Source organism: Myodes glareolus, chromosome 1 (genome assembly GCF_982192425.1).
Source record: "Myodes glareolus chromosome 1, mMyoGla1.1, whole genome shotgun sequence".
NCBI classification, from domain to species: domain Eukaryota; kingdom Metazoa; phylum Chordata; class Mammalia; order Rodentia; family Cricetidae; genus Myodes; species Myodes glareolus.
The window spans coordinates 16,030,051-16,036,959 of record NC_142026.1 but is presented as its reverse complement, the minus strand read 5'-3'; the positions used below and the strand labels follow the sequence as shown (position 1 = coordinate 16,036,959).

The 6,909-nt window shown below is 44.8% G+C and overlaps 1 long non-coding RNA gene and 1 pseudogene across 2 annotated transcripts; one reads left to right on the top strand and one right to left on the bottom strand.

Moving 5' to 3' along the window:
• Positions 1–606: 606 nt before the first annotated feature.
• On the bottom strand, positions 607–1,615 carry LOC125416433 (L-lactate dehydrogenase B chain-like; annotated as a pseudogene).
• Positions 1,616–3,388: 1,773 nt separating this feature from the next.
• On the top strand, positions 3,389–6,699 carry LOC146896171 (uncharacterized). Of its 2 annotated transcripts, none has more exons than XR_014999927.2 (2): positions 3,389–3,577; positions 6,482–6,699. It is a non-coding gene; the product is annotated as an uncharacterized LOC146896171 (long non-coding RNA). The 2 variants fall into 2 exon arrangements; XR_015735935.1 differs by lacking the exon at positions 3,389–3,577 and adding an exon at positions 4,582–4,683.
• The last annotated feature ends 210 nt before the right edge of the window (positions 6,700–6,909 follow it).

The following is a 6,909-nucleotide window of genomic DNA, read 5'->3' as shown; positions in this document are numbered from 1 at the left end:
ATGAAATAACGGCTTGTGGGAAGCTGGACTCAAAGGTCAGCTTGGCAACAGCCAAAGAGGAGGCTGCTTGGCAGCTGGATGAATTCAGAGAGCATGTGCAGTAAGATTGCTTCTTCCCACAACAGTACATGCCTCAGGGGATGTGAGGAACAGAATCAAGGAGACCCGAAGCCAACAAATTTAGGAGGAAGTCTAGTTCCGTGGACCCCTAATTGGGTTCTTCATGTCCCTTCTCTTCTATAACCATCTTCATGACCTCGCTCCTTACTTTCTGTGTCATGTATGTGGCAGTCCTCTCGATACACCTAGCTACTCAGAACCCCTACATACATCAGGCTACATGGATACATCTCTCTGGGCAATAGTATAAGTTTCTTTGCCTCTAACAACAATCAAACAAATAATTTCTATTCAAATATACCATGGTATAAAGAACAGAGAGGATAATCTGATCTTAACTTTGTGTGTGTGTGTGTGTGTGTGTGTGTGTGTGTGTGTGTGTGTGCATAGCAAGGCAAAATTGTGTTCTCTAGTAAACATTTGGGAGAATCTCCTGTTTACATCTTGTGCCTATGCATCATTATACAATTGTATAATATTGGGTTTTCAACTGGATTCAGTGAGGGCAGTCACATTTAACCCAATAGTCCAGTAGTGTATCCTTTTAGCTTAATGATTTCAAAGGCACTCTCCACCACCACATATTATACACTCCCTTCCGGTTCTGTCATTGTCTGTTCCCATTTCTGGATTCAACTCCTGGAGAGGAAAGACTGCCATGGTCACCCTACTTCACACAGCCATGCTGGAGTTACCCATGTTCTCCCAGAATCCACCCCTGAGGCTGCTGGGACGAATGCCAGCCTTCTCCATCATCACATGGCAAAACCGAGCAAGCAGAAGCCAAATTGCAAACACGCCTAATCACATGGTGCAGAAGTAACCCGTTTGGTTTCCAGGTAGCATAGGTATGAATTTCTACTGGGCGAGAAGCCACAACGATGGTGTGGCCACAGCTGCACTTGATGGTCTGAAGAGAAATGAGCTTGAACACACTGACATTTCTCTGCACCAAGTTGAGTTTCCCCTTCTGCTGATGGTGGACTCCTGCAATCAGCATCACAGTCTTAGAACTGGCTGTCACAAAGCAACGTTCTTCTTCTTCTTTCATATATGACATCCCCAATGTAGTTTCCTCTCCCTCCTCCCCTCCCAGTCCACCCTTATCCATTCCTCATATTAAGACTGGACAAGGCAACCCAGTAGGAAGACAAGGGTTCCAAAAACAGTCAAAGGAGTCGGAGATAGCCCCTCTCCCACTGTTGGGAGTCCCACAAGAAGACCAAGCTATGCAACCATAACATATATACAGAGGGCCTATGTCAGACCCGTGCAGGCTCCCTGACTGTTAGTTCAGTCTCTGTGGGGTGCTATGAGCCCTGGTTAGCTCAGTTTCACAGAGTAATCTTTATCCACCACGGTTTTAGAAGTCTGGAGAAATAAGCTCCAGTTGTGCAGATCCATCATTTCTTTTGAGTTTGTCTTTCAAGATGTCCACAAAGGCAACTTCATTAGCCAGATGCTTTCCCAGAATGCTGATAACACAGGCTATAACAACTTTTCTGAACCCCCCCCCCACCCCGTGTGAATCTTATTGTCTGGATTAGCTACTCTCCTCATCGGTAGCAGATCTGATAAACTTTTCTTAAAGGTCACCATCTTGCCCAGACAATAAAAGGCTTGCAGAGCACTGAAGCAGAAGAATCACCACAAAGTCATCAGCCTTGTGAGCCCTATTTTCAGCTCTCGAATAAGAGGCCAACGCCTACACAGAAGTATTAAGACCCCTTACCCTCCATCCACTGACATAAACATTCTTTGAGTACTGTTGGGCTTTAGTTTTTTAATTTGAACAATTCATACCAACTATTAGTCAAGTTTTACTTCAAATCAAGCAAAGTATCTAGACAGAGCAAGCTTCAGGCTCCCTTCCATCACCAACATCCTGTTGATGACAATCTTTAACTTAAGGAATTATCTTAGGATCTCAGAACTGTTTAATCCTTATTCAACCTCGAAACCTCTTTTAATAGGCACAATGCTATCCAAAGATCCATCTCATTCTCTTATCGTAGCTTTTAGGAGCTTATAATTTTGAAAACAATTATTTTCATGTGAACTCTGTGATGTAGGTGATGCAGGAACTATGCTTTCCCTCTCAGTCCTCCTAACTGTACCGATTTAGACTTAGCCCTCTAGAAGCAAAGCTTGCCCGTCACTCAGCAAGACAGATAAACAGGGCAGGTGCAGTTGTACCTGAGGTTGTTCATCTCTTATGAGGGAAAACAATCATTACAATAAAGTGGAGTGTGTGATGACAGAAGATTGGAGATTTAGCTAGGGGAATCTGGTCCAGAATGGAGGACAGTGAAACCCTTCTAGAAAAGTTACATTCAAAGTGAAAAGCAAGAGGCGGCTTCTGTCAGGCCACAATGGAGTTAGGAGAGAATAATGCAACAAGGGAAATACAGATCCTTTGCATTAAGAGAGGATTTCCCCAATAGCACATGTGTGCATTGGTAGAAAAAAAGCAGGAAGGAAAAGAGAAGCAAAGACACAGCTGAGCAATGTTTTCTATGAACAGCGATTTCTATGTCCGCCGGGGAAGAATCCTCAGAACTGCTGTTCCTGTTGAATCATTTCAGCCACCTTGCATCATGACAGGCGAATTTTGCCTAACTAGCCTATTAAGGATACCGAATGGATGCGTATCCTGGCCAGTCTGTGACACTCTGAATACCTTCCACGGCAAGAGTCCTCGCAAAGAGTTATTACCCTTGGGCAGTTTGATCAATACCATATGACCCTCTGTATCCTGGAGACATCTTTCTGCCTATGTATAGATATCGTCACCAAAGTCGTTCTCTAGAAAACAACAAACGGAGATGGTCACAACCTTTGCAGATAAAATAGAAAGAGAAGGTAGTCCATGGATATTCCTGTTGAGAAAGCAATAGAAGCCACAAGTTATGAGAAAATCCTTAGAGAGTGGAAGAGACTAAAATGAGTGAGTGGTGAGGACAAACAGACACCATAAAAGCCTAGGGGAGAAGACCAAACAGAAGGAGCCACAGGAAGACCTGCAGTGGGTACGATGGGAAGATGACTAAATAGCAATGCCCTCGAAGTTGGGAAGCCGCAACAGCAGCATGCTACAAGTGTGATGTGGAGTTGGGAGTTATGCGATGCTACTGGGAGGGCTGCCAGGAACAGGTTTGCCAGTGAGCAATCTGACACTTCTGAGACAAATTAACATGGCTCCCACATTGGGATCCATCCCGAGAACATCTCAGCAAAGTCCACAGGGTACATGCTGGGGTATGCTCTTTGTGGGGTTTGCAGTGATAGGAGATGGAGGATAATATGGAAATCTGCCAATGCAAATTAGATAGGTCGCATCATAAATATGTGAGCTGTGCAAGCGAGGGAAGAGGGAACCTGGGTAAACAGTCGATAACATAGACACGCTTGTAAACAATGCTGGAGAAGAATTAAGAAGCAAGAGATAAGCATGGTGGTCGGTACATACCTTTAATTTCAGCACCAGGAAGCAGAAACAGGTGGATGGATCTCTATGAATGTGGGGCTAGCCTAGCCTACAGAATGAGTTCAGGCCAGCCAGGATTATATAGTGAGATCCTGTTCTAGAAAAGTAAGAATGAAGAAGTATAATACATAAAAATACTTTTTTTTAACTGAAAATACATGTATTAGAAAATGAAGGATTTTAAAGAGCATATACAAATCAAATGATGAATATAAATTAAGCCCAGTGGGAATGGTTACCTATGGAATTGAGGAGTAGAGGAATAGAATACAGGAACGGGGGTAAAAAGAAATGAATAAACAAATTAAATAGGTAATAGACCCAGGTTGGAGGCATGTGATGTACGCTTATCTCCTATTTATGAAGTGAAGAAAAGAAAGGGAGTAGAAAATGAGGGAGTGGCACAAAGAATTTCTCCTCCGCAGTGAAGCTCCCAAACCCCAGGCTAGCCGTGTGTCCCAGACGCAGCAGTCTAAAGGTAAAGTATGCTTTTCCAGATCTGGGATGCTCCCCTACGTAGCTGGGGACTTCTGCACGTCTTGAAAACCATGTATTCAGAATAAACCCCTTTCACCTGAAGTCATCTGAGTATATCAATGTACCCAAGTCCCATCACATAAATGACAGGCTAAGATACCTTTTTCATCGACAGTTGCTAAGTACTGTGCCAGCTGAAGGTTTTAACTATAAGATACCATTTGGTCCCTACAACTATTTCGTACAGAAGTATAATCCTCTCTGTTCTGCAAGCCAGGGAAACTGAAGCAAAGAGAGGTTGCGCTTTAGACTCCCTGTGTCAGCTTGGGCCTGCGCTCGGAACCAAAGAGCTGTATCAAAAGACTCTCTGGAGCAAAGTTCATGTAACAAGTGACCAAGCTCTTCCAATGTTAGGCTTGGCTAATCTCTCAGGCTCCTTGGATGTCTTTACTCACTAACCCTGGCACACCAGTTAATACAGCACCAGACCAGGAAAACAAAACACAACAAACAAAAACTGAAATGCTGTGTCTGCCCTTGCTCTCCCAACCCCACTAAGGACGCCAGATTTGGAACCAGCCATTCTTTCTCTCTGGGAGGTAATGTGACCTTGAATTCAGCCTTAAGCTTCGCAGTCTGTTTCCTCATCTGAAACACCGAGGATACTGGCAGCTGGCTCTCAGATATATTACAACAGGGATTCAATGAGATGGTAGATAGCAAATAACTGTGCATATGCCATAGCCCATAGTGAGGTGATTGGGTCACAAGTGGTCCCTGTAGAGAGCCACGTGATGCCATGCCTTACAGGTGGCCCTGATTCCTGCCTTCCACCTTTCCAAGGGTGAATGCTCTCAGGTGTGTAACAACTCCATATATGGCTAACGCTAAGATCTGGCTTGCTTCCGCATTTCTGGATCTATCTGTGTCTCCCATGTGGCTTGTTGGGGTTGGCTACCCAGAGGTTATTTAAGCTGCAGACTGACTTTTCCCCGAGGTGAGAGGTTGTGAGAGGTAGGGAAAGGATGAGAAAATTATTTTAAGGGCCTGAATAAACCGCAGTTAAGAAGAGTCTGGTGTTGAGTCTTTATTGCTGATAAGATGGACGCGACAGCCCCCCCCCCCCCTGAATGGAGTTCTACATTCTCAGTTCACTCAAGGTCTAGTAGTTACTATGAGCTGGACCATTCTAAGTCTCTGTTTCCTCACCTGCAACAGTACTGGCCCTAGGAGGTATCAGAAGAGATAAGGGATGAAAAGAATTTATGCAGTCAAAGGCCATTGGAATAGTTAGCAAGCAAGTATTAACCTGGCCTGTGTCCTTTGTAATGCGGTTTCTTGTTTGCAAGATGAAGGTAGTAACTGCAGGGATCACATAAGATTTCCATCAGGATCGAGTTACGTGGCACCCGGAAAGTGCTTGGCATTGCACTTGGCTGCAAGCCCCTCTGTAATTGGTAGGCATGATGCTTGCTTTGTGTGACCTAACGGAGGGGAACGGAAGTGTTGAGTTACATCATATGTTAATGTGTCTGACTTTGGTAAGTGGAAGGCAAGATGGGTTTGAAGAAGGGTGTGGAGAAATGGGTAGATGTGACCGATCTTAGCTGACGGAGCTCACAATGAGTACGTGTAGGCTCACCCACAATCCTCACAGCATTGCTCTGTGCTTAAATTGTTCATAACAAAATGTGCTAAGAAAGCAGAACAAAACAAAACAGAGATCTGAATGTCAAAATCATCTAAGAACCAGGATTCAAACAAGGAGACGGTGGGAGGGGGACTGAAGGGTCACAAGAAACTACCCTTGCTGGCTTTCCTTGCCGTAGAAGACACATCGATGACATGAAGGTGTACTTATCCTTTGATATAATGATACAGAGGTGATTGAGAGGCAACTAACACTGCCAGGACTGGGGGAACAGAGTAGACTTCTTAGATTCATATCTCGACCCTGTGCTTTCGAGCTTGGTCGGCCGGGAGAAGCGGCTGAAGTCACAGCACTTCGTCTTCGTCTTCCTTCCTTGTGCAAATGGACATAACATCACTTATCTCCTGAAACTGCTTCGGATATTAATTAATATCACCATCATCCCATAGTCTTAGCAAGGCTTATTGTCTCTGATGTTTTCCCCCGAGGCTCCACTTCACTCCCTGTTAACCGGAGGCATCTGGAGAGACTCAACTGTAGGAGAACGGGAGAATGGTAGGCAGGGTCAGAGCGGGTGAAGTCAGCATAAGGACAAAGTGGGAGTCAGCTCCCAGAAACGCTTATGTTCAGGTGCTAGTCTGATGAACACAGAGATCTAGGTCTTTGCTCATTCTGTGGCAGGCACGTGGCGTCTAATGTTATATTCAAAACACTGAAAGTATAATCCTGCTGTCATTCCATTGCAGGCTCTTCATCAACCTGGGCAGAGCGTGTGGCTGGCAGGGAGCCAACCTCAGCCCCTGACCTCCTCCTCCACGTGACTCAGCACAGATGGGGCATTTGAAGAGCTTCCCAGTCCAAGTTTGTACTTGCCCCAAATGAAAGCCTCCCTCCCTCTCTACACTTTCTCCCAGCCCACTCTCCGTTTTCAATTTATCAGCTAGTAAATTCTGAGTTGAACTTGGAGCCAGCGTTTCATTTATTTTTGGCAAAAGATCAAATTCTTCCAAGCATAGAAAAAAAGGAGGGTGTGGAAGGAGGTTCAGAAAGAAGCAGGGAAGCCTAGTTAAACAAAAAGGGCTCCTGGAGACGGCTCCACAGCACGGAGTTGCTCAGGGAAGGAAGAATACATCTTTTGATGTATTACGTGTAAGTAGGGTTAAAGCAGAGTTTG